The sequence below is a fragment of the Stegodyphus dumicola genome, chromosome 7 (assembly GCF_044657685.1).
Source record: "Stegodyphus dumicola isolate Sdum_Otavi_A_Nest chromosome 7, ASM4465768v1".
In the NCBI taxonomy this organism is placed as follows: Eukaryota; Metazoa; Arthropoda; class Arachnida; order Araneae; family Eresidae; genus Stegodyphus; species Stegodyphus dumicola.
In genome coordinates, this window is record NC_140774.1 from 193,666,410 (window position 1) to 193,692,936 (window position 26,527).

Consider the following 26,527-nt stretch of genomic DNA (forward strand, 5'->3'; position numbering starts at 1 on the left):
ATTCTTCGAGGGATGCGTTCTACGTCTTCGGGGAGGAGTTCTAAGTCTTGGGGGGTGTTCTAAGTCTTCGAGGGGGAATACTAAATCTTCGACGGGCGACGGGACATTCTATGTCTTCGAGGGGGGGTTCTAAGTCTTCGAGGGGGCGTTCTAAGTCGTCGAGGGAGGGCGTTCTGAGTCTTCGAGGGGGGCGTTCCAAGTCTTCGAAGGGGTCCTTCTATGTTCTAAGTCTTCGAGGGGGGCGTTGTAGGTCTTCGAGGGGGGCGTTCTGAGTCTTCGAGGGGGGCGTTCTGAGTCTTCGAGGGGGCGCGTTCTGAGTCTTCGAGTGGGGGGGCGTTCTGAGTCTTCGAGGTGGGGATTCTGAGTCTTCGAGGGGGCGTTCTAAGTCTTCGAGGGGGCGTTCTTAGTTTTCGAGGGGGGCGTTCTAAGTCTTCGAGGGGGGCGTTCTAAGTCTTCGAGCGGGGCGTTCTATGTCTTCGAGGGGGGCGTTCTAAGTCTTCGAGGGGGCGTTAAGTCTTCGAGGGGCGTTCTATGTCTTCGAGGGGGGCCTCCTATGTTCTAAGTCTTCGAGGGGAGCGTTCTAATTCTTCGAGGGGGCCGTTTTAAGTCGTCGCGGGGCGTTCTAAGTCTTCGAGGGGGGCATTCTAAGCCTTTGAGGGGGGCGTTCTGAGTCTTCGAGAGGGGCGTTCTAAGTATTCGCGGGGGCGTTCTATTTCTTCTAGGGGGCGTTCTAAGTCTTCGAGGGGGGCGTTCTAATTCTTCGAGGGGGCATACTAAGTCTTCGAGGGGCGAGGGGACATTCTAAGTCTTCGAGGGGGCGTTCTAAGTCTTCGAGGGGGCGTTCTAAATCTTCAAGGGGGGCGTTCTTAGTCTTCGAGGGGGCGTTCTAAGTCTTCGAGAGGGGCGTTCTAAGTCTTCGAGCGGGGCGTTCTAAGTCTTCGAGGGGGCGTTCTAAGTCTTCGAGGGGGGCGTTCTATGTCTTCGCGGGGGGCGTTCTAAGTCTTCGAGGGGGCGTTCTAAGTCTTCGAGGGGGCGTTCTAATTCTTCGAGGGGGCGTTCTATGTGTTCGAGGTGGGCGTTCTAAATCTTCGGGGGGCGTTCTAAGTCTTCGAGCGGGACGTTCTAAGTCTTCGAGGGCGCGTTTTAAGTCTTCGAGGGGGGCAAGGGCACATTCTAAGTCTTCTAGGGAGGCGTTCTATGTCTTCGAGAAGGGATTCTGAGTCTTCGAGGGGTCGTTCTTAGTTTTCGAGGGGGGCGTTCTAAGTCTTCGAGGGGGGTTCTATGTCTTCGAGGGGGGCCTTCTATGTTCTAAGTCTTCGAGGGGGCGTTCTAAGTCTTCGAGGGGGGGCATTCTAAGCCTTCGAGTGGGGGCATTCTAAGCCTTCGAGGGGGGCGTTCTCAGTCTTCGAGGGGGGCGTTCTAAGTATTCGCGGGGGCGTTCTATGTCTTCTAGGGGGCGTTCTAAGTCTTCGAGGGGGGCATACTAAGTCTTCGAGGGGCGACGGGACATTCTATGTCTTCGAGGGGGGTTCTGAGTCTTCGAGGGGGGCGTTCAAATTCGTCGAGGGAGGGCGTTCTGAGTCTTCGAGAAGGATTCTGAGTCTTCGAGGGGGCGTTCTAAGTCTTCGAGAGGGGCGTTCTATGTCTTCGAGGGGGCGCGTTCTGAGTCTTCGAGGGGGCGTTCTAAGTCTTCGAGGGGGGCGTTCTTAGTCTTCGAGGGGGCGTTCTAAGTCTTCGAGGGGGGCGTTCTAAGTCTTCGAGGGGGGCGTTCTAAGTCTTCGAGGGGGCGTTCTATGTCTTCGAGGGGGGCGTTCTAAGTCTTCGAGGGGGGCGTTCTAAGTCTTCGAGGGGGCGTTAAGTCTTCGAGGGGCGTTCTATGTCTTCGAAGGGGGCCTTCTATGTTCTAAGTCTTCGAGGGGAGCGTTCTAAGTCTTCGAGGGGGCGTTTTAAGTCGTCGCGGGGGCGTTCTAAGTCTTCGAGGGGGCATTCTAAGCCTTCGAGGGGGGCGTTCTGAGTCTTCGAGAGGGGCGTTCTAAGTATTCGCGGGGGCGTACTATGTCTTCTAGGGGGCGTTCTAAGTCTTCGAGGGGGGCGTTCTAAGTCTTCGAGGGGGCATACTAAGTCTTCGAGGGGCGAGGGGACATTCTAAGTCTTCGAGGGGGCGTTCTAAGTCTTCGAGGGGGGCGTTCTATGTCTTCGAGAAGGGATTCTGAGTCTGCGAGGGGGCGTTCTAAATCTTCGAGGGGGGCGTTCTTAGTCTTCGAGGGGGGCGTTCTAAGTCTTCGAGAGGGGCGTTCTAAGTCTTCGAGCGCTGCGTTCTAAGTATTCGAGGGGGGCGTTCTAAGTCTTCGCGGGGGGCGTTCTAAGTCTTCGAGGGGGCGTTCTAAGTCTTCGAGGGGGCGTTCTAAGTCTTCGAGGGGGCGTTCTATGTCTTCGAGGGGGGCGTTCTAAATCTACGGGGGGCGTTCTAAGTCTTCGAGCGGGACGTTCTAAGTCTTCGAGGGCGCGTTTTAAGTCTTCGAGGGGGGCATTCTAAGCCTTCGAGGGGGGCGTTCTGAGTCTTCGAGAGGGGCGTTCTAAGTATTCGCGGGGGCGTACTATGTCTTCTAGGGGGCGTTCTAAGTCTTCGAGGGGGGCGTTCTAAGTCTTCGAGGGGGCATACTAAGTCTTCGAGGGGCGAGGGGACATTCTAAGTCTTCGAGGGGGCGTTCTAAGTCTTCGAGGGGGGCGTTCTATGTCTTCGAGAAGGGATTCTGAGTCTGCGAGGGGGCGTTCTAAATCTTCGAGGGGGGCGTTCTTAGTCTTCGAGGGGGGCGTTCTAAGTCTTCGAGAGGGGCGTTCTAAGTCTTCGAGCGCTGCGTTCTAAGTATTCGAGGGGGGCGTTCTAAGTCTTCGCGGGGGGCGTTCTAAGTCTTCGAGGGGGCGTTCTAAGTCTTCGAGGGGGCGTTCTATGTCTTCGAGGGGGGCGTTCTAAATCTACGGGGGGCGTTCTAAGTCTTCGAGCGGGACGTTCTAAGTCTTCGAGGGCGCGTTTTAAGTCTTCGAGGGGGGCAAGGGCACATTCTAAGTCTTCTAGGGAGGCGTTCTAAGTCTTCGAGGGGGGCGTTCTAATTCTTCGAGGGATGCGTTCTACGTCTTCGGGGAGGAGTTCTAAGTCTTGGGGGGGTGTTCTAAGTCTTCGAGGGGGAATACTAAATCTTCGACGGGCGACGGGACATTCTATGTCTTCGAGGGGGGGTTCTAAGTCTTCGAGGGGGCGTTCTAAGTCGTCGAGGGAGGGCGTTCTGAGTCTTCGAGAAGGGATTCTGAGACTTCGAGGGGGCGTTCTAAGTCTTCGAGGGGGGCGTTCTTAGTCTTCGAGGGGGGCGTTCCAAGTCTTCGAAGGGGTCCTTCTATGTTCTAAGTCTTCGAGGGGGGCGTTGTAGGTCTTCGAGGGGGGCGTTCTGAGTCTTCGAGGGGGGCGTTCTGAGTCTTCGAGGGGGCGCGTTCTGAGTCTTCGAGTGGGGGGGCGTTCTGAGTCTTCGAGGTGGGGATTCTGAGTCTTCGAGGGGGCGTTCTAAGTCTTCGAGGGGGCGTTCTTAGTTTTCGAGGGGGGCGTTCTAAGTCTTCGAGGGGGGCGTTCTAAGTCTTCGAGCGGGGCGTTCTATGTCTTCGAGGGGGGCGTTCTAAGTCTTCGAGGGGGCGTTAAGTCTTCGAGGGGCGTTCTATGTCTTCGAGGGGGGCCTCCTATGTTCTAAGTCTTCGAGGGGAGCGTTCTAAGTCTTCGAGGGGGGCGTTTTAAGTCGTCGCGGGGCGTTCTAAGTCTTCGAGGGGGGCATTCTAAGCCTTTGAGGGGGGCGTTCTGAGTCTTCGAGAGGGGCGTTCTAAGTATTCGCGGGGGCGTTCTATTTCTTCTAGGGGGCGTTCTAAGTCTTCGAGGGGGGCGTTCTAATTCTTCGAGGGGGCATACTAAGTCTTCGAGGGGCGAGGGGACATTCTAAGTCTTCGAGGGGGCGTTCTAAGTCTTCGAGGGGGCGTTCTAAATCTTCAAGGGGGGCGTTCTTAGTCTTCGAGGGGGGCGTTCTAAGTCTTCGAGAGGGGCGTTCTAAGTCTTCGAGCGGGGCGTTCTAAGTCTTCGAGGGGGCGTTCTAAGTCTTCGAGGGGGGCGTTCTATGTCTTCGCGGGGGGCGTTCTAAGTCTTCGAGGGGGCGTTCTAAGTCTTCGAGGGGGCGTTCTAATTCTTCGAGGGGGCGTTCTATGTGTTCGAGGTGGGCGTTCTAAATCTTCGGGGGGCGTTCTAAGTCTTCGAGCGGGACGTTCTAAGTCTTCGAGGGCGCGTTTTAAGTCTTCGAGGGGGGCAAGGGCACATTCTAAGTCTTCTAGGGAGGCGTTCTATGTCTTCGAGAAGGGATTCTGAGTCTTCGAGGGGTCGTTCTTAGTTTTCGAGGGGGGCGTTCTAAGTCTTCGAGGGGGGTTCTATGTCTTCGAGGGGGGCCTTCTATGTTCTAAGTCTTCGAGGGGGCGTTCTAAGTCTTCGAGGGGGGGCATTCTAAGCCTTCGAGTGGGGGCATTCTAAGCCTTCGAGGGGGGCGTTCTGAGTCTTCGAGGGGGGCGTTCTAAGTATTCGCGGGGGCGTTCTATGTCTTCTAGGGGGCGTTCTAAGTCTTCGAGGGGGGCATACTAAATCTTCGAGGGGCGACGGGACATTCTATGTCTTCGAGGGGGGTTCTGAGTCTTCGAGGGGGGCGTTCAAATTCGTCGAGGGAGGGCGTTCTGAGTCTTCGAGAAGGATTCTGAGTCTTCGAGGGGGCGTTCTAAGTCTTCGAGAGGGGCGTTCTATGTCTTCGAGGGGGCGCGTTCTGAGTCTTCGAGGGGGCGTTCTAAGTCTTCGAGGGGGGCGTTCTTAGTCTTCGAGGGGGCGTTCTAAGTCTTCGAGGGGGGCGTTCTAAGTCTTCGAGGGGGGCGTTCTAAGTCTTCGAGGGGGCGTTCTATGTCTTCGAGGGGGGCGTTCTAAGTCTTCGAGGGGGGCGTTCTAAGTCTTCGAGGGGGCGTTAAGTCTTCGAGGGGCGTTCTATGTCTTCGAAGGGGGCCTTCTATGTTCTAAGTCTTCGAGGGGAGCGTTCTAAGTCTTCGAGGGGGCGTTTTAAGTCGTCGCGGGGGCGTTCTAAGTCTTCGAGGGGGGCATTCTAAGCCTTCGAGGGGGGCGTTCTGAGTCTTCGAGAGGGGCGTTCTAAGTATTCGCGGGGGCGTACTATGTCTTCTAGGGGGCGTTCTAAGTCTTCGAGGGGGGCGTTCTAAGTCTTCGAGGGGGCATACTAAGTCTTCGAGGGGCGAGGGGACATTCTAAGTCTTCGAGGGGGCGTTCTAAGTCTTCGAGGGGGGCGTTCTATGTCTTCGAGAAGGGATTCTGAGTCTGCGAGGGGGCGTTCTAAATCTTCGAGGGGGGCGTTCTTAGTCTTCGAGGGGGGCGTTCTAAGTCTTCGAGAGGGGCGTTCTAAGTCTTCGAGGGGGCGTTCTATGTCTTCGAGGGGGGCGTTCTAAATCTACGGGGGGCGTTCTAAGTCTTCGAGCGGGACGTTCTAAGTCTTCGAGGGCGCGTTTTAAGTCTTCGAGGGGGGCATTCTAAGCCTTCGAGGGGGGCGTTCTGAGTCTTCGAGAGGGGCGTTCTAAGTATTCGCGGGGGCGTACTATGTCTTCTAGGGGGCGTTCTAAGTCTTCGAGGGGGGCGTTCTAAGTCTTCGAGGGGGCATACTAAGTCTTCGAGGGGCGAGGGGACATTCTAAGTCTTCGAGGGGGCGTTCTAAGTCTTCGAGGGGGGCGTTCTATGTCTTCGAGAAGGGATTCTGAGTCTGCGAGGGGGCGTTCTAAATCTTCGAGGGGGGCGTTCTTAGTCTTCGAGGGGGGCGTTCTAAGTCTTCGAGAGGGGCGTTCTAAGTCTTCGAGCGCTGCGTTCTAAGTATTCGAGGGGGGCGTTCTAAGTCTTCGCGGGGGGCGTTCTAAGTCTTCGAGGGGGCGTTCTAAGTCTTCGAGGGGGCGTTCTAAGTCTTCGAGGGGGCGTTCTATGTCTTCGAGGGGGGCGTTCTAAATCTACGGGGGGCGTTCTAAGTCTTCGAGCGGGACGTTCTAAGTCTTCGAGGGCGCGTTTTAAGTCTTCGAGGGGGGCAAGGGCACATTCTAAGTCTTCTAGGGAGGCGTTCTAAGTCTTCGAGGGGGGCGTTCTAATTCTTCGAGGGATGCGTTCTACGTCTTCGGGGAGGAGTTCTAAGTCTTGGGGGGGTGTTCTAAGTCTTCGAGGGGGAATACTAAATCTTCGACGGGCGACGGGACATTCTATGTCTTCGAGGGGGGGTTCTAAGTCTTCGAGGGGGCGTTCTAAGTCGTCGAGGGAGGGCGTTCTGAGTCTTCGAGAAGGGATTCTGAGACTTCGAGGGGGCGTTCTAAGTCTTCGAGGGGGGCGTTCTTAGTCTTCGAGGGGGGCGTTCCAAGTCTTCGAAGGGGTCCTTCTATGTTCTAAGTCTTCGAGGGGGGCGTTGTAGGTCTTCGAGGGGGGCGTTCTGAGTCTTCGAGGGGGGCGTTCTGAGTCTTCGAGGGGGCGCGTTCTGAGTCTTCGAGTGGGGGGGCGTTCTGAGTCTTCGAGGTGGGGATTCTGAGTCTTCGAGGGGGCGTTCTAAGTCTTCGAGGGGGCGTTCTTAGTTTTCGAGGGGGGCGTTCTAAGTCTTCGAGGGGGGCGTTCTAAGTCTTCGAGCGGGGCGTTCTATGTCTTCGAGGGGGGCGTTCTAAGTCTTCGAGGGGGCGTTAAGTCTTCGAGGGGCGTTCTATGTCTTCGAGGGGGGCCTCCTATGTTCTATGTCTTCGAGGGGAGCGTTCTAAGTCTTCGAGGGGGGCGTTTTAAGTCGTCGCGGGGCGTTCTAAGTCTTCGAGGGGGGCATTCTAAGCCTTTGAGGGGGGCGTTCTGAGTCTTCGAGAGGGGCGTTCTAAGTATTCGCGGGGGCGTTCTATTTCTTCTAGGGGGCGTTCTAAGTCTTCGAGGGGGGCGTTCTAATTCTTCGAGGGGGCATACTAAGTCTTCGAGGGGCGAGGGGACATTCTAAGTCTTCGAGGGGGCGTTCTAAGTCTTCGAGGGGGCGTTCTAAATCTTCAAGGGGGGCGTTCTTAGTCTTCGAGGGGGGCGTTCTAAGTCTTCGAGAGGGGCGTTCTAAGTCTTCGAGCGCTGCGTTCTAAGTATTCGAGGGGGGCGTTCTAAGTCTTCGCGGGGGGCGTTCTAAGTCTTCGAGGGGGCGTTCTAAGTCTTCGAGGGGGCGTTCTAAGTCTTCGAGGGGGCGTTCTATGTCTTCGAGGGGGGCGTTCTAAATCTACGGGGGGCGTTCTAAGTCTTCGAGCGGGACGTTCTAAGTCTTCGAGGGCGCGTTTTAAGTCTTCGAGGGGGGCAAGGGCACATTCTAAGTCTTCTAGGGAGGCGTTCTAAGTCTTCGAGGGGGGCGTTCTAATTCTTCGAGGGATGCGTTCTACGTCTTCGGGGAGGAGTTCTAAGTCTTGGGGGGGTGTTCTAAGTCTTCGAGGGGGAATACTAAATCTTCGACGGGCGACGGGACATTCTATGTCTTCGAGGGGGGGTTCTAAGTCTTCGAGGGGGCGTTCTAAGTCGTCGAGGGAGGGCGTTCTGAGTCTTCGAGAAGGGATTCTGAGACTTCGAGGGGGCGTTCTAAGTCTTCGAGGGGGGCGTTCTTAGTCTTCGAGGGGGGCGTTCCAAGTCTTCGAAGGGGTCCTTCTATGTTCTAAGTCTTCGAGGGGGGCGTTGTAGGTCTTCGAGGGGGGCGTTCTGAGTCTTCGAGGGGGGCGTTCTGAGTCTTCGAGGGGGCGCGTTCTGAGTCTTCGAGTGGGGGGGCGTTCTGAGTCTTCGAGGTGGGGATTCTGAGTCTTCGAGGGGGCGTTCTAAGTCTTCGAGGGGGCGTTCTTAGTTTTCGAGGGGGGCGTTCTAAGTCTTCGAGGGGGGCGTTCTAAGTCTTCGAGCGGGGCGTTCTATGTCTTCGAGGGGGGCGTTCTAAGTCTTCGAGGGGGCGTTAAGTCTTCGAGGGGCGTTCTATGTCTTCGAGGGGGGCCTCCTATGTTCTAAGTCTTCGAGGGGAGCGTTCTAAGTCTTCGAGGGGGGCGTTTTAAGTCGTCGCGGGGCGTTCTAAGTCTTCGAGGGGGGCATTCTAAGCCTTTGAGGGGGGCGTTCTGAGTCTTCGAGAGGGGCGTTCTAAGTATTCGCGGGGGCGTTCTATTTCTTCTAGGGGGCGTTCTAAGTCTTCGAGGGGGGCGTTCTAATTCTTCGAGGGGGCATACTAAGTCTTCGAGGGGCGAGGGGACATTCTAAGTCTTCGAGGGGGCGTTCTAAGTCTTCGAGGGGGCGTTCTAAATCTTCAAGGGGGGCGTTCTTAGTCTTCGAGGGGGGCGTTCTAAGTCTTCGAGAGGGGCGTTCTAAGTCTTCGAGCGGGGCGTTCTAAGTCTTCGAGGGGGCGTTCTAAGTCTTCGAGGGGGGCGTTCTATGTCTTCGCGGGGGGCGTTCTAAGTCTTCGAGGGGGCGTTCTAAGTCTTCGAGGGGGCGTTCTAATTCTTCGAGGGGGCGTTCTATGTGTTCGAGGTGGGCGTTCTAAATCTTCGGGGGGCGTTCTAAGTCTTCGAGCGGGACGTTCTAAGTCTTCGAGGGCGCGTTTTAAGTCTTCGAGGGGGGCAACGGCACATTCTAAGTCTTCTAGGGAGGCGTTCTATGTCTTCGAGAAGGGATTCTGAGTCTTCGAGGGGTCGTTCTTAGTTTTCGAGGGGGGCGTTCTAAGTCTTCGAGGGGGGTTCTATGTCTTCGAGGGGGGCCTTCTATGTTCTAAGTCTTCGAGGGGGCGTTCTAAGTCTTCGAGGGGGGGCATTCTAAGCCTTCGAGTGGGGGCATTCTAAGCCTTCGAGGGGGGCGTTCTGAGTCTTCGAGGGGGGCGTTCTAAGTATTCGCGGGGGCGTTCTATGTCTTCTAGGGGGCGTTCTAAGTCTTCGAGGGGGGCATACTAAGTCTTCGAGGGGCGACGGGACATTCTATGTCTTCGAGGGGGGTTCTGAGTCTTCGAGGGGGGCGTTCAAATTCGTCGAGGGAGGGCGTTCTGAGTCTTCGAGAAGGATTCTGAGTCTTCGAGGGGGCGTTCTAAGTCTTCGAGAGGGGCGTTCTATGTCTTCGAGGGGGCGCGTTCTGAGTCTTCGAGGGGGCGTTCTAAGTCTTCGAGGGGGGCGTTCTTAGTCTTCGAGGGGGCGTTCTAAGTCTTCGAGGGGGGCGTTCTAAGTCTTCGAGGGGGGCGTTCTAAGTCTTCGAGGGGGCGTTCTATGTCTTCGAGGGGGGCGTTCTAAGTCTTCGAGGGGGGCGTTCTAAGTCTTCGAGGGGGCGTTAAGTCTTCGAGGGGCGTTCTATGTCTTCGAAGGGGGCCTTCTATGTTCTAAGTCTTCGAGGGGAGCGTTCTAAGTCTTCGAGGGGGCGTTTTAAGTCGTCGCGGGGGCGTTCTAAGTCTTCGAGGGGGGCATTCTAAGCCTTCGAGGGGGGCGTTCTGAGTCTTCGAGAGGGGCGTTCTAAGTATTCGCGGGGGCGTACTATGTCTTCTAGGGGGCGTTCTAAGTCTTCGAGGGGGCGTTCTAAGTCTTCGAGGGGGCATACTAAGTCTTCGAGGGGCGAGGGGACATTCTAAGTCTTCGAGGGGGCGTTCTAAGTCTTCGAGGGGGGCGTTCTATGTCTTCGAGAAGGGATTCTGAGTCTGCGAGGGGGCGTTCTAAATCTTCGAGGGGGGCGTTCTTAGTCTTCGAGGGGGGCGTTCTAAGTCTTCGAGAGGGGCGTTCTAAGTCTTCGAGGGGGCGTTCTATGTCTTCGAGGGGGGCGTTCTAAATCTACGGGGGGCGTTCTAAGTCTTCGAGCGGGACGTTCTAAGTCTTCGAGGGCGCGTTTTAAGTCTTCGAGGGGGGCATTCTAAGCCTTCGAGGGGGGCGTTCTGAGTCTTCGAGAGGGGCGTTCTAAGTATTCGCGGGGGCGTACTATGTCTTCTAGGGGGCGTTCTAAGTCTTCGAGGGGGGCGTTCTAAGTCTTCGAGGGGGCATACTAAGTCTTCGAGGGGCGAGGGGACATTCTAAGTCTTCGAGGGGGCGTTCTAAGTCTTCGAGGGGGGCGTTCTATGTCTTCGAGAAGGGATTCTGAGTCTGCGAGGGGGCGTTCTAAATCTTCGAGGGGGGCGTTCTTAGTCTTCGAGGGGGGCGTTCTAAGTCTTCGAGAGGGGCGTTCTAAGTCTTCGAGCGCTGCGTTCTAAGTATTCGAGGGGGGCGTTCTAAGTCTTCGCGGGGGGCGTTCTAAGTCTTCGAGGGGGCGTTCTAAGTCTTCGAGGGGGCGTTCTAAGTCTTCGAGGGGGCGTTCTATGTCTTCGAGGGGGGCGTTCTAAATCTACGGGGGGCGTTCTAAGTCTTCGAGCGGGACGTTCTAAGTCTTCGAGGGCGCGTTTTAAGTCTTCGAGGGGGGCAAGGGCACATTCTAAGTCTTCTAGGGAGGCGTTCTAAGTCTTCGAGGGGGGCGTTCTAATTCTTCGAGGGATGCGTTCTACGTCTTCGGGGAGGAGTTCTAAGTCTTGGGGGGGTGTTCTAAGTCTTCGAGGGGGAATACTAAATCTTCGACGGGCGACGGGACATTCTATGTCTTCGAGGGGGGGTTCTAAGTCTTCGAGGGGGCGTTCTAAGTCGTCGAGGGAGGGCGTTCTGAGTCTTCGAGAAGGGATTCTGAGACTTCGAGGGGGCGTTCTAAGTCTTCGAGGGGGGCGTTCTTAGTCTTCGAGGGGGGCGTTCCAAGTCTTCGAAGGGGTCCTTCTATGTTCTAAGTCTTCGAGGGGGGCGTTGTAGGTCTTCGAGGGGGGCGTTCTGAGTCTTCGAGGGGGGCGTTCTGAGTCTTCGAGGGGGCGCGTTCTGAGTCTTCGAGTGGGGGGGCGTTCTGAGTCTTCGAGGTGGGGATTCTGAGTCTTCGAGGGGGCGTTCTAAGTCTTCGAGGGGGCGTTCTTAGTTTTCGAGGGGGGCGTTCTAAGTCTTCGAGGGGGGCGTTCTAAGTCTTCGAGCGGGGCGTTCTATGTCTTCGAGGGGGGCGTTCTAAGTCTTCGAGGGGGCGTTAAGTCTTCGAGGGGCGTTCTATGTCTTCGAGGGGGGCCTCCTATGTTCTAAGTCTTCGAGGGGAGCGTTCTAAGTCTTCGAGGGGGGCGTTTTAAGTCGTCGCGGGGCGTTCTAAGTCTTCGAGGGGGGCATTCTAAGCCTTTGAGGGGGGCGTTCTGAGTCTTCGAGAGGGGCGTTCTAAGTATTCGCGGGGGCGTTCTATTTCTTCTAGGGGGCGTTCTAAGTCTTCGAGGGGGGCGTTCTAATTCTTCGAGGGGGCATACTAAGTCTTCGAGGGGCGAGGGGACATTCTAAGTCTTCGAGGGGGCGTTCTAAGTCTTCGAGGGGGCGTTCTAAATCTTCAAGGGGGGCGTTCTTAGTCTTCGAGGGGGGCGTTCTAAGTCTTCGAGAGGGGCGTTCTAAGTCTTCGAGCGGGGCGTTCTAAGTCTTCGAGGGGGCGTTCTAAGTCTTCGAGGGGGGCGTTCTATGTCTTCGCGGGGGGCGTTCTAAGTCTTCGAGGGGGCGTTCTAAGTCTTCGAGGGGGCGTTCTAATTCTTCGAGGGGGCGTTCTATGTGTTCGAGGTGGGCGTTCTAAATCTTCGGGGGGCGTTCTAAGTCTTCGAGCGGGACGTTCTAAGTCTTCGAGGGCGCGTTTTAAGTCTTCGAGGGGGGCAAGGGCACATTCTAAGTCTTCTAGGGAGGCGTTCTATGTCTTCGAGAAGGGATTCTGAGTCTTCGAGGGGTCGTTCTTAGTTTTCGAGGGGGGCGTTCTAAGTCTTCGAGGGGGGTTCTATGTCTTCGAGGGGGGCCTTCTATGTTCTAAGTCTTCGAGGGGGCGTTCTAAGTCTTCGAGGGGGGACATTCTAAGCCTTCGAGTGGGGGCATTCTAAGCCTTCGAGGGGGGCGTTCTGAGTCTTCGAGGGGGGCGTTCTAAGTATTCGCGGGGGCGTTCTATGTCTTCTAGGGGGCGTTCTAAGTCTTCGAGGGGGCATACTAAGTCTTCGAGGGGCGACGGGACATTCTATGTCTTCGAGGGGGGTTCTGAGTCTTCGAGGGGGGCGTTCAAATTCGTCGAGGGAGGGCGTTCTGAGTCTTCGAGAAGGATTCTGAGTCTTCGAGGGGGCGTTCTAAGTCTTCGAGAGGGGCGTTCTATGTCTTCGAGGGGGCGCGTTCTGAGTCTTCGAGGGGGCGTTCTAAGTCTTCGAGGGGGGCGTTCTTAGTCTTCGAGGGGGCGTTCTAAGTCTTCGAGGGGGGCGTTCTAAGTCTTCGAGGGGGGCGTTCTAAGTCTTCGAGGGGGCGTTCTATGTCTTCGAGGGGGGCGTTCTAAGTCTTCGAGGGGGGCGTTCTAAGTCTTCGAGGGGGCGTTAAGTCTTCGAGGGGCGTTCTATGTCTTCGAAGGGGGCCTTCTATGTTCTAAGTCTTCGAGGGGAGCGTTCTAAGTCTTCGAGGGGGCGTTTTAAGTCGTCGCGGGGGCGTTCTAAGTCTTCGAGGGGGGCATTCTAAGCCTTCGAGGGGGGCGTTCTGAGTCTTCGAGAGGGGCGTTCTAAGTATTCGCGGGGGCGTACTATGTCTTCTAGGGGGCGTTCTAAGTCTTCGAGGGGGGCGTTCTAAGTCTTCGAGGGGGCATACTAAGTCTTCGAGGGGCGAGGGGACAATCTAAGTCTTCGAGGGGGCGTTCTAAGTCTTCGAGGGGGGCGTTCTATGTCTTCGAGAAGGGATTCTGAGTCTGCGAGGGGGCGTTCTAAATCTTCGAGGGGGGCGTTCTTAGTCTTCGAGGGGGGCGTTCTAAGTCTTCGAGAGGGGCGTTCTAAGTCTTCGAGCGCTGCGTTCTAAGTATTCGAGGGGGGCGTTCTAAGTCTTCGCGGGGGGCGTTCTAAGTCTTCGAGGGGGCGTTCTAAGTCTTCGAGAGGGGCGTTCTAAGTCTTCGAGGGGGCGTTCTATGTCTTCGAGGGGGGCGTTCTAAATCTACGGGGGGCGTTCTAAGTCTTCGAGCGGGACGTTCTAAGTCTTCGAGGGCGCGTTTTAAGTCTTCGAGGGGGGCATTCTAAGCCTTCGAGGGGGGCGTTCTGAGTCTTCGAGAGGGGCGTTCTAAGTATTCGCGGGGGCGTACTATGTCTTCTAGGGGGCGTTCTAAGTCTTCGAGGGGGGCGTTCTAAGTCTTCGAGGGGGCATACTAAGTCTTCGAGGGGCGAGGGGACATTCTAAGTCTTCGAGGGGGCGTTCTAAGTCTTCGAGGGGGGCGTTCTATGTCTTCGAGAAGGGATTCTGAGTCTGCGAGGGGGCGTTCTAAATCTTCGAGGGGGGCGTTCTTAGTCTTCGAGGGGGGCGTTCTAAGTCTTCGAGAGGGGCGTTCTAAGTCTTCGAGCGCTGCGTTCTAAGTATTCGAGGGGGGCGTTCTAAGTCTTCGCGGGGGGCGTTCTAAGTCTTCGAGGGGGCGTTCTAAGTCTTCGAGGGGGCGTTCTAAGTCTTCGAGGGGGCGTTCTATGTCTTCGAGGGGGGCGTTCTAAATCTACGGGGGGCGTTCTAAGTCTTCGAGCGGGACGTTCTAAGTCTTCGAGGGCGCGTTTTAAGTCTTCGAGGGGGGCAAGGGCACATTCTAAGTCTTCTAGGGAGGCGTTCTAAGTCTTCGAGGGGGGCGTTCTAATTCTTCGAGGGATGCGTTCTACGTCTTCGGGGAGGAGTTCTAAGTCTTGGGGGGGTGTTCTAAGTCTTCGAGGGGGAATACTAAATCTTCGACGGGCGACGGGACATTCTATGTCTTCGAGGGGGGGTTCTAAGTCTTCGAGGGGGCGTTCTAAGTCGTCGAGGGAGGGCGTTCTGAGTCTTCGAGAAGGGATTCTGAGACTTCGAGGGGGCGTTCTAAGTCTTCGAGGGGGGCGTTCTTAGTCTTCGAGGGGGGCGTTCCAAGTCTTCGAAGGGGTCCTTCTATGTTCTAAGTCTTCGAGGGGGGCGTTGTAGGTCTTCGAGGGGGGCGTTCTGAGTCTTCGAGGGGGGCGTTCTGAGTCTTCGAGGGGGCGCGTTCTGAGTCTTCGAGTGGGGGGGCGTTCTGAGTCTTCGAGGTGGGGATTCTGAGTCTTCGAGGGGGCGTTCTAAGTCTTCGAGGGGGCGTTCTTAGTTTTCGAGGGGGGCGTTCTAAGTCTTCGAGGGGGGCGTTCTAAGTCTTCGAGCGGGGCGTTCTATGTCTTCGAGGGGGGCGTTCTAAGTCTTCGAGGGGGCGTTAAGTCTTCGAGGGGCGTTCTATGTCTTCGAGGGGGGCCTCCTATGTTCTAAGTCTTCGAGGGGAGCGTTCTAAGTCTTCGAGGGGGGCGTTTTAAGTCGTCGCGGGGCGTTCTAAGTCTTCGAGGGGGGCATTCTAAGCCTTTGAGGGGGGCGTTCTGAGTCTTCGAGAGGGGCGTTCTAAGTATTCGCGGGGGCGTTCTATTTCTTCTAGGGGGCGTTCTAAGTCTTCGAGGGGGGCGTTCTAATTCTTCGAGGGGGCATACTAAGTCTTCGAGGGGCGAGGGGACATTCTAAGTCTTCGAGGGGGCGTTCTAAGTCTTCGAGGGGGCGTTCTAAATCTTCAAGGGGGGCGTTCTTAGTCTTCGAGGGGGGCGTTCTAAGTCTTCGAGAGGGGCGTTCTAAGTCTTCGAGCGGGGCGTTCTAAGTCTTCGAGGGGGCGTTCTAAGTCTTCGAGGGGGGCGTTCTATGTCTTCGCGGGGGGCGTTCTAAGTCTTCGAGGGGGCGTTCTAAGTCTTCGAGGGGGCGTTCTAATTCTTCGAGGGGGCGTTCTATGTGTTCGAGGTGGGCGTTCTAAATCTTCGGGGGGCGTTCTAAGTCTTCGAGCGGGACGTTCTAAGTCTTCGAGGGCGCGTTTTAAGTCTTCGAGGGGGGCAAGGGCACATTCTAAGTCTTCTAGGGAGGCGTTCTATGTCTTCGAGAAGGGATTCTGAGTCTTCGAGGGGTCGTTCTTAGTTTTCGAGGGGGGCGTTCTAAGTCTTCGAGGGGGGTTCTATGTCTTCGAGGGGGGCCTTCTATGTTCTAAGTCTTCGAGGGGGCGTTCTAAGTCTTCGAGGGGGGACATTCTAAGCCTTCGAGTGGGGGCATTCTAAGCCTTCGAGGGGGGCGTTCTGAGTCTTCGAGGGGGGCGTTCTAAGTATTCGCGGGGGCGTTCTATGTCTTCTAGGGGGCGTTCTAATTCTTCGAGGGGGCATACTAAGTCTTCGAGGGGCGACGGGACATTCTATGTCTTCGAGGGGGGTTCTGAGTCTTCGAGGGGGGCGTTCAAATTCGTCGAGGGAGGGCGTTCTGAGTCTTCGAGAAGGATTCTGAGTCTTCGAGGGGGCGTTCTAAGTCTTCGAGAGGGGCGTTCTATGTCTTCGAGGGGGCGCGTTCTGAGTCTTCGAGGGGGCGTTCTAAGTCTTCGAGGGGGGCGTTCTTAGTCTTCGAGGGGGCGTTCTAAGTCTTCGAGGGGGGCGTTCTAAGTCTTCGAGGGGGGCGTTCTAAGTCTTCGAGGGGGCGTTCTATGTCTTCGAGGGGGGCGTTCTAAGTCTTCGAGGGGGGCGTTCTAAGTCTTCGAGGGGGCGTTAAGTCTTCGAGGGGCGTTCTATGTCTTCGAAGGGGGCCTTCTATGTTCTAAGTCTTCGAGGGGAGCGTTCTAAGTCTTCGAGGGGGCGTTTTAAGTCGTCGCGGGGGCGTTCTAAGTCTTCGAGGGGGGCATTCTAAGCCTTCGAGGGGGGCGTTCTGAGTCTTCGAGAGGGGCGTTCTAAGTATTCGCGGGGGCGTACTATGTCTTCTAGGGGGCGTTCTAAGTCTTCGAGGGGGGCGTTCTAAGTCTTCGAGGGGGCATACTAAGTCTTCGAGGGGCGAGGGGACAATCTAAGTCTTCGAGGGGGCGTTCTAAGTCTTCGAGGGGGGCGTTCTATGTCTTCGAGAAGGGATTCTGAGTCTGCGAGGGGGCGTTCTAAATCTTCGAGGGGGGCGTTCTTAGTCTTCGAGGGGGGCGTTCTAAGTCTTCGAGAGGGGCGTTCTAAGTCTTCGAGCGCTGCGTTCTAAGTATTCGAGGGGGGCGTTCTAAGTCTTCGCGGGGGGCGTTCTAAGTCTTCGAGGGGGCGTTCTAAGTCTTCGAGGGGGCGTTCTAAGTCTTCGAGGGGGCGTTCTATGTCTTCGAGGGGGGCGTTCTAAATCTACGGGGGGCGTTCTAAGTCTTCGAGCGGGACGTTCTAAGTCTTCGAGGGCGCGTTTTAAGTCTTCGAGGGGGGCATTCTAAGCCTTCGAGGGGGGCGTTCTGAGTCTTCGAGAGGGGCGTTCTAAGTATTCGCGGGGGCGTACTATGTCTTCTAGGGGGCGTTCTAAGTCTTCGAGGGGGGCGTTCTAAGTCTTCGAGGGGGCATACTAAGTCTTCGAGGGGCGAGGGGACATTCTAAGTCTTCGAGGGGGCGTTCTAAGTCTTCGAGGGGGGCGTTCTATGTCTTCGAGAAGGGATTCTGAGTCTGCGAGGGGGCGTTCTAAATCTTCGAGGGGGGCGTTCTTAGTCTTCGAGGGGGGCGTTCTAAGTCTTCGAGAGGGGCGTTCTAAGTATTCGAGGGGGGCGTTCTAAGTATTCGAGGGGGGCGTTCTAAGTCTTCGCGGGGGGCGTTCTAAGTCTTCGAGGGGGCGTTCTAAGTCTTCGAGGGGGCGTTCTAAGTCTTCGAGGGGGCGTTCTATGTCTTCGAGGGGGGCGTTCTAAATCTACGGGGGGCGTTCTAAGTCTTCGAGCGGGACGTTCTAAGTCTTCGAGGGCGCGTTTTAAGTCTTCGAGGGGGGCAAGGGCACATTCTAAGTCTTCTAGGGAGGCGTTCTAAGTCTTCGAGGGGGGCGTTCTAATTCTTCGAGGGATGCGTTCTACGTCTTCGGGGAGGAGTTCTAAGTCTTGGGGGGGTGTTCTAAGTCTTCGAGGGGGAATACTAAATCTTCGACGGGCGACGGGACATTCTATGTCTTCGAGGGGGGGTTCTAAGTCTTCGAGGGGGCGTTCTAAGTCGTCGAGGGAGGGCGTTCTGAGTCTTCGAGAAGGGATTCTGAGACTTCGAGGGGGCGTTCTAAGTCTTCGAGGGGGGCGTTCTTAGTCTTCGAGGGGGGCGTTCCAAGTCTTCGAAGGGGTCCTTCTATGTTCTAAGTCTTCGAGGGGGGCGTTGTAGGTCTTCGAGGGGGGCGTTCTGAGTCTTCGAGGGGGGCGTTCTGAGTCTTCGAGGGGGCGCGTTCTGAGTCTTCGAGTGGGGGGGCGTTCTGAGTCTTCGAGGTGGGGATTCTGAGTCTTCGAGGGGGCGTTCTAAGTCTTCGAGGGGGCGTTCTTAGTTTTCGAGGGGGGCGTTCTAAGTCTTCGAGGGGGGCGTTCTAAGTCTTCGAGCGGGGCGTTCTATGTCTTCGAGGGGGGCGTTCTAAGTCTTCGAGGGGGCGTTAAGTCTTCGAGGGGCGTTCTATGTCTTCGAGGGGGGCCTCCTATGTTCTAAGTCTTCGAGGGGAGCGTTCTAAGTCTTCGAGGGGGGCGTTTTAAGTCGTCGCGGGGCGTTCTAAGTCTTCGAGGGGGGCATTCTAAGCCTTTGAGGGGGGCGTTCTGAGTCTTCGAGAGGGGCGTTCTAAGTATTCGCGGGGGCGTTCTATTTCTTCTAGGGGGCGTACTAAGTCTTCGAGGGGGGCGTTCTAATTCTTCGAGGGGGCATACTAAGTCTTCGAGGGGCGAGGGGACATTCTAAGTCTTCGAGGGGGCGTTCTAAGTCTTCGAGGGGGCGTTCTAAATCTTCAAGGGGGGCGTTCTTAGTCTTCGAGGGGGGCGTTCTAAGTCTTCGAGAGGGGCGTTCTAAGTCTTCGAGCGGGGCGTTCTAAGTCTTCGAGGGGGCGTTCTAAGTCTTCGAGGGGGGCGTTCTATGTCTTCGCGGGGGGCGTTCTAAGTCTTCGAGGGGGCGTTCTAAGTCTTCGAGGGGGCGTTCTAATTCTTCGAGGGGGCGTTCTATGTGTTCGAGGTGGGCGTTCTAAATCTTCGGGGGGCGTTCTAAGTCTTCGAGCGGGACGTTCTAAGTCTTCGAGGGCGCGTTTTAAGTCTTCGAGGGGGGCAAGGGCACATTCTAAGTCTTCTAGGGAGGCGTTCTATGTCTTCGAGAAGGGATTCTGAGTCTTCGAGGGGTCGTTCTTAGTTTTCGAGGGGGGCGTTCTAAGTCTTCGAGGGGGGTTCTATGTCTTCGAGGGGGGCCTTCTATGTTCTAAGTCTTCGAGGGGGCGTTCTAAGTCTTCGAGGGGGGGCATTCTAAGCCTTCGAGTGGGTGCATTCTAAGCCTTCGAGGGGGGCGTTCTGAGTCTTCGAGGGGGGCGTTCTAAGTATTCGCGGGTGCGTTCTATGTCTTCTAGGGGGCGTTCTAAGTCTTCGAGGGGGGCATACTAAGTCTTCGAGGGGCGACGGGACATTCTATGTCTTCGAGGGGGGTTCTGAGTCTTCGAGGGGGGCGTTCAAATTCGTCGAGGGAGGGCGTTCTGAGTCTTCGAGAAGGATTCTGAGTCTTCGAGGGGGCGTTCTAAGTCTTCGAGAGGGGCGTTCTATGTCTTCGAGGGGGCGTTCTAAGTCTTCGAGGGGGGCGTTCTTAGTCTTCGAGGGGGCGTTCTAAGTCTTCGAGGGGGGCGTTCTAAGTCTTCGAGGGGGGCGTTCTAAGTCTTCGAGGGGGGCGTTCTAAGTCTTCGAGGGGGCGTTCTAAGTCTTCGAGGGGCGTTCTATGTCTTCGAGGAGGGGCCTTCTATGTTCTAAGACTTCGAGGGGATCCTTCTATGTTCTGAGTCTTCGAAGGGGCGTTCTGAGTCTTCGAGGTGGACGTTCTAAGTCTTCGAGGGGGCCATTCTAAGTCTTCGAGCGGGGCGTTCTAAGTCTTCGAGGGGGGCGTTCTAAGTCTTCGAGGGGGCGTTCTAATTCTTCGTGGGGGGCAAGGGGACATTTTAAGTCTTCGAGGGGGCGTTCTAAGTCTTCTAGGGAGCCGTTCTAAGCTTTCGAGGGGGGCGTTCTCAGTCTTCGAGGGGGGCGTTCTAAGTCTTCGAGGGGTACGTTCTAAGTCTTCGAGGGGGGCGTTCTTTGTCTTCGAGAAGGGATTCTGAGTCTTCGAGGGGGGCGTTCTAAGTCTTCGAGGGGGCGTTCTATGTCTTCGAGGGGGGCGTTCTAAGTCTTCGAGGGGGGCGTTCTAAGTCTTCGAGGGGGCGTTAAGTCTTCGAGGGGCGTTCTATGTCTTCGAAGGGGGCCTTCTATGTTCTAAGTCTTCGAGGGGAGCGTTCTAAGTCTTCGAGGGGGCGTTTTAAGTCGTCGCGGGGGCGTTCTAAGTCTTCGAGGGGGGCATTCTAAGCCTTCGAGGGGGGCGTTCTGAGTCTTCGAGAGGGGCGTTCTAAGTATTCGCGGGGGCGTACTATGTCTTCTAGGGGGCGTTCTAAGTCTTCGAGGGGGGCGTTCTAAGTCTTCGAGGGGGCATACTAAGTCTTCGAGGGGCGAGGGGACATTCTAAGTCTTCGAGGGGGCGTTCTAAGTCTTCGAGGGGGGCGTTCTATGTCTTCGAGAAGGGATTCTGAGTCTGCGAGGGGGCGTTCTAAATCTTCGAGGGGGGCGTTCTTAGTCTTCGAGGGGGGCGTTCTAAGTCTTCGAGAGGGGCGTTCTAAGTCTTCGAGCGCTGCGTTCTAAGTATTCGAGGGGGGCGTTCTAAGTCTTCGCGGGGGGCGTTCTAAGTCTTCGAGGGGGCGTTCTAAGTCTTCGAGGGGGCGTTCTAAGTCTTCGAGGGGGCGTTCTATGTCTTCGAGGGGGGCGTTCTAAATCTACGGGGGGCGTTCTAAGTCTTCGAGCGGGACGTTCTAAGTCTTCGAGGGCGCGTTTTAAGTCTTCGAGGGGGGCATTCTAAGCCTTCGAGGGGGGCGTTCTGAGTCTTCGAGAGGGGCGTTCTAAGTATTCGCGGGGGCGTACTATGTCTTCTAGGGGGCGTTCTAAGTCTTCGAGGGGGGCGTTCTAAGTCTTCGAGGGGGCATACTAAGTCTTCGAGGGGCGAGGGGACATTCTAAGTCTTCGAGGGGGCGTTCTAAGTCTTCGAGGGGGGCGTTCTATGTCTTCGAGAAGGGATTCTGAGTCTGCGAGGGGGCGTTCTAAATCTTCGAGGGGGGCGTTCTTAGTCTTCGAGGGGGGCGTTCTAAGTCTTCGAGAGGGGCGTTCTAAGTCTTCGAGCGCTGCGTTCTAAGTATTCGAGGGGGGCGTTCTAAGTCTTCGCGGGGGGCGTTCTAAGTCTTCGAGGGGGCGTTCTAAGTCTTCGAGGGGGCGTTCTAAGTCTTCGAGGGGGCGTTCTATGTCTTCGAGGGGGGCGTTCTAAATCTACGGGGGGCGTTCTAAGTCTTCGAGCGGGACGTTCTAAGTCTTCGAGGGCGCGTTTTAAGTCTTCGAGGGGGGCATTCTAAGCCTTCGAGGGGGGCGTTCTGAGTCTTCGAGAGGGGCGTTCTAAGTATTCGCGGGGGCGTACTATGTCTTCTAGGGGGCGTTCTAAGTCTTCGAGGGGGGCGTTCTAAGTCTTCGAGGGGGCATACTAAGTCTTCGAGGGGCGAGGGGACATTCTAAGTCTTCGAGGGGGCGTTCTAAGTCTTCGAGGGGGGCGTTCTATGTCTTCGAGAAGGGATTCTGAGTCTGCGAGGGGGCGTTCTAAATCTTCGAGGGGGGCGTTCTTAGTCTTCGAGGGGGGCGTTCTAAGTCTTCGAGAGGGGCGTTCTAAGTATTCGAGGGGGGCGTTCTAAGTATTCGAGGGGGGCGTTCTAAGTCTTCGCGGGGGGCGTTCTAAGTCTTCGAGGGGGCGTTCTAAGTCTTCGAGGGGGCGTTCTAAGTCTTCGAGGGGGCGTTCTATGTCTTCGAGGGGGGCGTTCTAAATCTACGGGGGGCGTTCTAAGTCTTCGAGCGGGACGTTCTAAGTCTTCGAGGGCGCGTTTTAAGTCTTCGAGGGGGGCAAGGGCACATTCTAAGTCTTCTAGGGAGGCGTTCTAAGTCTTCGAGGGGGGCGTTCTAATTCTTCGAGGGATGCGTTCTACGTCTTCGGGGAGGAGTTCTAAGTCTTGGGGGGGTGTTCTAAGTCTTCGAGGGGGAATACTAAATCTTCGACGGGCGACGGGACATTCTATGTCTTCGAGGGGGGGTTCTAAGTCTTCGAGGGGGCGTTCTAAGTCGTCGAGGGAGGGCGTTCTGAGTCTTCGAGAAGGGATTCTGAGACTTCGAGGGGGCGTTCTAAGTCTTCGAGGGGGGCGTTCTTAGTCTTCGAGGGGGGCGTTCCAAGTCTTCGAAGGGGTCCTTCTATGTTCTAAGTCTTCGAGGGGGGCGTTGTAGGTCTTCGAGGGGGGCGTTCTGAGTCTTCGAGGGGGGCGTTCTGAGTCTTCGAGGGGGCGCGTTCTGAGTCTTCGAGTGGGGGGGCGTTCTGAGTCTTCGAGGTGGGGATTCTGAGTCTTCGAGGGGGCGTTCTAAGTCTTCGAGGGGGCGTTCTTAGTTTTCGAGGGGGGCGTTCTAAGTCTTCGAGGGGGGCGTTCTAAGTCTTCGAGCGGGGCGTTCTATGTCTTCGAGGGGGGCGTTCTAAGTCTTCGAGGGGGCGTTAAGTCTTCGAGGGGCGTTCTATGTCTTCGAGGGGGGCCTCCTATGTTCTAAGTCTTCGAGGGGAGCGTTCTAAGTCTTCGAGGGGGGCGTTTTAAGTCGTCGCGGGGCGTTCTAAGTCTTCGAGGGGGGCATTCTAAGCCTTTGAGGGGGGCGTTCTGAGTCTTCGAGAGGGGCGTTCTAAGTATTCGCGGGGGCGTTCTATTTCTTCTAGGGGGCGTTCTAAGTCTTCGAGGGGGGCGTTCTAATTCTTCGAGGGGGCATACTAAGTCTTCGAGGGGCGAGGGGACATTCTAAGTCTTCGAGGGGGCGTTCTAAGTCTTCGAGGGGGCGTTCTAAATCTTCAAGGGGGGCGTTCTTAGTCTTCGAGGGGGGCGTTCTAAGTCTTCGAGAGGGGCGTTCTAAGTCTTCGAGCGGGGCGTTCTAAGTCTTCGAGGGGGCGTTCTAAGTCTTCGAGGGGGGCGTTCTATGTCTTCGCGGGGGGCGTTCTAAGTCTTCGAGGGGGCGTTCTAAGTCTTCGAGGGGGCGTTCTAATTCTTCGAGGGGGCGTTCTATGTGTTCGAGGTGGGCGTTCTAAATCTTCGGGGGGCGTTCTAAGTCTTCGAGCGGGACGTTCTAAGTCTTCGAGGGCGCGTTTTAAGTCTTCGAGGGGGGCAAGGGCACATTCTAAGTCTTCTAGGGAGGCGTTCTATGTCTTCGAGAAGGGATTCTGAGTCTTCGAGGGGTCGTTCTTAGTTTTCGAGGGGGGCGTTCTAAGTCTTCGAGGGTGGTTCTATGTCTTCGAGGGGGGCCTTCTATGTTCTAAGTCTTCGAGGGGGCGTTCTAAGTCTTCGAGGGGGGGCATTCTAAGCCTTCGAGTGGGGGCATTCTAAGCCTTCGAGGGGGGCGTTCTGAGTCTTCGAGGGGGGCGTTCTAAGTATTCGCGGGTGCGTTCTATGTCTTCTAGGGGGCGTTCTAAGTCTTCGAGGGGGGCATACTAAGTCTTCGAGGGGCGACGGGACATTCTATGTCTTCGAGGGGGGTTCTGAGTCTTCGAGGGGGGCGTTCAAATTCGTCGAGGGAGGGCGTTCTGAGTCTTCGAGAAGGATTCTGAGTCTTCGAGGGGGCGTTCTAAGTCTTCGAGAGGGGCGTTCTATGTCTTCGAGGGGGCGCGTTCTGAGTCTTCGAGGGGGCGTTCTAAGTCTTCGAGGGGGGCGTTCTTAGTCTTCGAGGGGGCGTTCTAAGTCTTCGAGGGGGGCGTTCTAAGTCTTCGAGGGGGGCGTTCTAAGTCTTCGAGGGGGCGTTCTATGTCTTCGAGGGGGGCGTTCTAAGTCTTCGAGGGGGCGTTCTAAGTCTTCGAGGGGCGTTCTATGTCTTCGAGGAGGGGCCTTCTATGTTCTAAGACTTCGAGGGGGGCCTTCTATGTTCTGAGTCTTCGAAGGGGCGTTCTGAGTCTTCGAGGTGGACGTTCTAAGTCTTCGAGGGGGCCATTCTAAGTCTTCGAGCGGGGCGTTCTAAGTCTTCGAGGGGGGCGTTCTAAGTCTTCGAGGGGGCGTTCTAATTCTTCGTGGGGGGCAAGGGGACATTTTAAGTCTTCGAGGGGGCGTTCTAAGTCTTCTAGGGAGCCGTTCTAAGCTTTCGAGGGGGGCGTTCTCAGTCTTCGAGGGGGGCGTTCTAAGTCTTCGAGGGGTACGTTCTAAGTCTTCGAGGGGGGCGTTCTTTGTCTTCGAGAAGGGATTCTGAGTCTTCGAGGGGGCGTTCTAAATCTTCGAGGGGGGCGTTCTTAGTCTTCGAGGGGGGCGTTCTAAATCTTCGTGAGGGTCGTTCTAAGTCTTCGAGCGGGGCGTTCTAAGTCTTCGAGGGGGGCGTTCTAAGTCTTCGCGGGGGGCGTTCTGAGTCTTCGAGGTGGGGATTCTGAGTCTTCGAGGGGGCGTTCTAAGTCTTCGAGGGGGCGTTCTTAGTTTTCGAGGGGGGCGTTCTAAGTCTTCGCGGGGGGCGTTCTAAGTCTTCGAGCGGGGCGTTCTATGTCTTCGAGGGGGGCGTTCTAAGTCTTCGAGGGGGCGTTAAGTCTTCGAGGGGCGTTCTATGTCTTCGAGGGGGGCCTCCTATGTTCTAAGTCTTCGAGGGGAGCGTTCTAAGTCTTCGAGGGGGGCGTTTTAAGTCGTCGCGGGGCGTTCTAAGTCTTCGAGGGGGGCATTCTAAGCCTTTGAGGGGGGCGTTCTGAGTCTTCGAGAGGGGCGTTCTAAGTATTCGCGGGGGCGTTCTATTTCTTCTAGGGGGCGTTCTAAGTCTTCGAGGGGGGCGTTCTAATTCTTCGAGGGGGCATACTAAGTCTTCGACGGGCGAGGGGACATTCTAAGTCTTCGAGGGGGCGTTCTAAGTCTTCGAGGGGGCGTTCTAAATCTTCAAGGGGGGCGTTCTTAGTCTTCGAGGGGGGCGTTCTAAGTCTTCGAGAGGGGCGTTCTAAGTCTTCGAGCGGGGCGTTCTAAGTCTTCGAGGGGGCGTTCTAAGTCTTCGAGGGGGGCGTTCTATGTCTTCGCGGGGGGCGTTCTAAGTCTTCGAGGGGGCGTTCTAAGTCTTCGAGGGGGCGTTCTAATTCTTCGAGGGGGCGTTCTATGTGTTCGAGGTGGGCGTTCTAAATCTTCGGGGGGCGTTCTAAGTCTTCGAGCGGGACGTTCTAAGTCTTCGAGGGCGCGTTTTAAGTCTTCGAGGGGGGCAAGGGCACATTCTAAGTCTTCTAGGGAGGCGTTCTATGTCTTCGAGAAGGGATTCTGAGTCTTCGAGGGGTCGTTCTTAGTTTTCGAGGGGGGCGTTCTAAGTCTTCGAGGGGGGTTCTATGTCTTCGAGGGGGGCCTTCTATGTTCTAAGTCTTCGAGGGGGCGTTCTAAGTCTTCGAGGGGGGGCATTCTAAGCCTTCGAGTGGGGGCATTCTAAGCCTTCGAGGGGGGCGTTCTGAGTCTTCGAGGGGGGCGTTCTAAGTATTCGCGGGGGCGTTCTATGTCTTCTAGGGGGCGTTCTAAGTCTTCGAGGGGGGCATACTAAGTCTTCGAGGGGCGACGGGACATTCTATGTCTTCGAGGGGGGTTCTGAGTCTTCGAGGGGGGCGTTCAAATTCGTCGAGGGAGGGCGTTCTGAGTCTTCGAGAAGGATTCTGAGTCTTCGAGGGGGCGTTCTAAGTCTTCGAGAGGGGCGTTCTATGTCTTCGAGGGGGCGCGTTCTGAGTCTTCGAGGGGGCGTTCTAAGTCTTCGAGGGGGGCGTTCTTAGTCTTCGAGGGGGCGTTCTAAGTCTTCGAGGGGGGCGTTCTAAGTCTTCGAGGGGGGCGTTCTAAGTCTTCGAGGGGGCGTTCTATGTCTTCGAGGGGGGCGTTCTAAGTCTTCGAGGGGGGCGTTCTAAGTCTTCGAGGGGGCGTTAAGTCTTCGAGGGGCGTTCTATGTCTTCGAAGGGGGCCTTCTATGTTCTAAGTCTTCGAGGGGAGCGTTCTAAGTCTTCGAGGGGGCGTTTTAAGTCGTCGCGGGGGCGTTCTAAGTCTTCGAGGGGGGCATTCTAAGCCTTCGAGGGGGGCGTTCTGAGTCTTCGAGAGGGGCGTTCTAAGTATTCGCGGGGGCGTACTATGTCTTCTAGGGGGCGTTCTAAGTCTTCGAGGGGGGCGTTCTAAGTCTTCGAGGGGGCATACTAAGTCTTCGAGGGGCGAGGGGACATTCTAAGTCTTCGAGGGGGCGTTCTAAGTCTTCGAGGGGGGCGTTCTATGTCTTCGAGAAGGGATTCTGAGTCTGCGAGGGGGCGTTCTAAATCTTCGAGGGGGGCGTTCTTAGTCTTCGAGGGGGGCGTTCTAAGTCTTCGAGAGGGGCGTTCTAAGTCTTCGAGCGCTGCGTTCTAAGTATTCGAGGGGGGCGTTCTAAGTCTTCGCGGGGGGCGTTCTAAGTCTTCGAGGGGGCGTTCTAAGTCTTCGAGGGGGCGTTCTAAGTCTTCGAGGGGGCGTTCTATGTCTTCGAGGGGGGCGTTCTAAATCTACGGGGGGCGTTCTAAGTCTTCGAGCGGGACGTTCTAAGTCTTCGAGGGCGCGTTTTAAGTCTTCGAGGGGGGCATTCTAAGCCTTCGAGGGGGGCGTTCTGAGTCTTCGAGAGGGGCGTTCTAAGTATTCGCGGGGGCGTACTATGTCTTCTAGGGGGCGTTCTAAGTCTTCGAGGGGGGCGTTCTAAGTCTTCGAGGGGGCATACTAAGTCTTCGAGGGGCGACGGGACATTCTAAGTCTTCGAGGGGGCGTTCTAAGTCTTCGAGGGGGGCGTTCTATGTCTTCGAGAAGGGATTCTGAGTCTGCGAGGGGGCGTTCTAAATCTTCGAGGGGGGCGTTCTTAGTCTTCGAGGGGGGCGTTCTAAGTCTTCGAGAGGGGCGTTCTAAGTCTTCGAGCGCTGCGTTCTAAGTATTCGAGGGGGGCGTTCTAAGTCTTCGCGGGGGGCGTTCTAAGTCTTCGAGGGGGCGTTCTAAGTCTTCGAGGGGGCGTTCTAAGTCTTCGAGGGGGCGTTCTATGTCTTCGAGGGGGGCGTTCTAAATCTACGGGGGGCGTTCTAAGTCTTCGAGCGGGACGTTCTAAGTCTTCGAGGGCGCGTTTTAAGTCTTCGAGGGGGGCAAGGGCACATTCTAAGTCTTCTAGGGAGGCGTTCTAAGTCTTCGAGGGGGGCGTTCTAATTCTTCGAGGGATGCGTTCTACGTCTTCGGGGAGGAGTTCTAAGTCCTGGGGGGGTGTTCTAAGTCTTCGAGGGGGAATACTAAATCTTCGACGGGCGACGGGACATTTTATGTCTTCGAGGGGGGGTTCTAAGTCTTCGAGGGGGCGTTCTAAGTCGTCGAG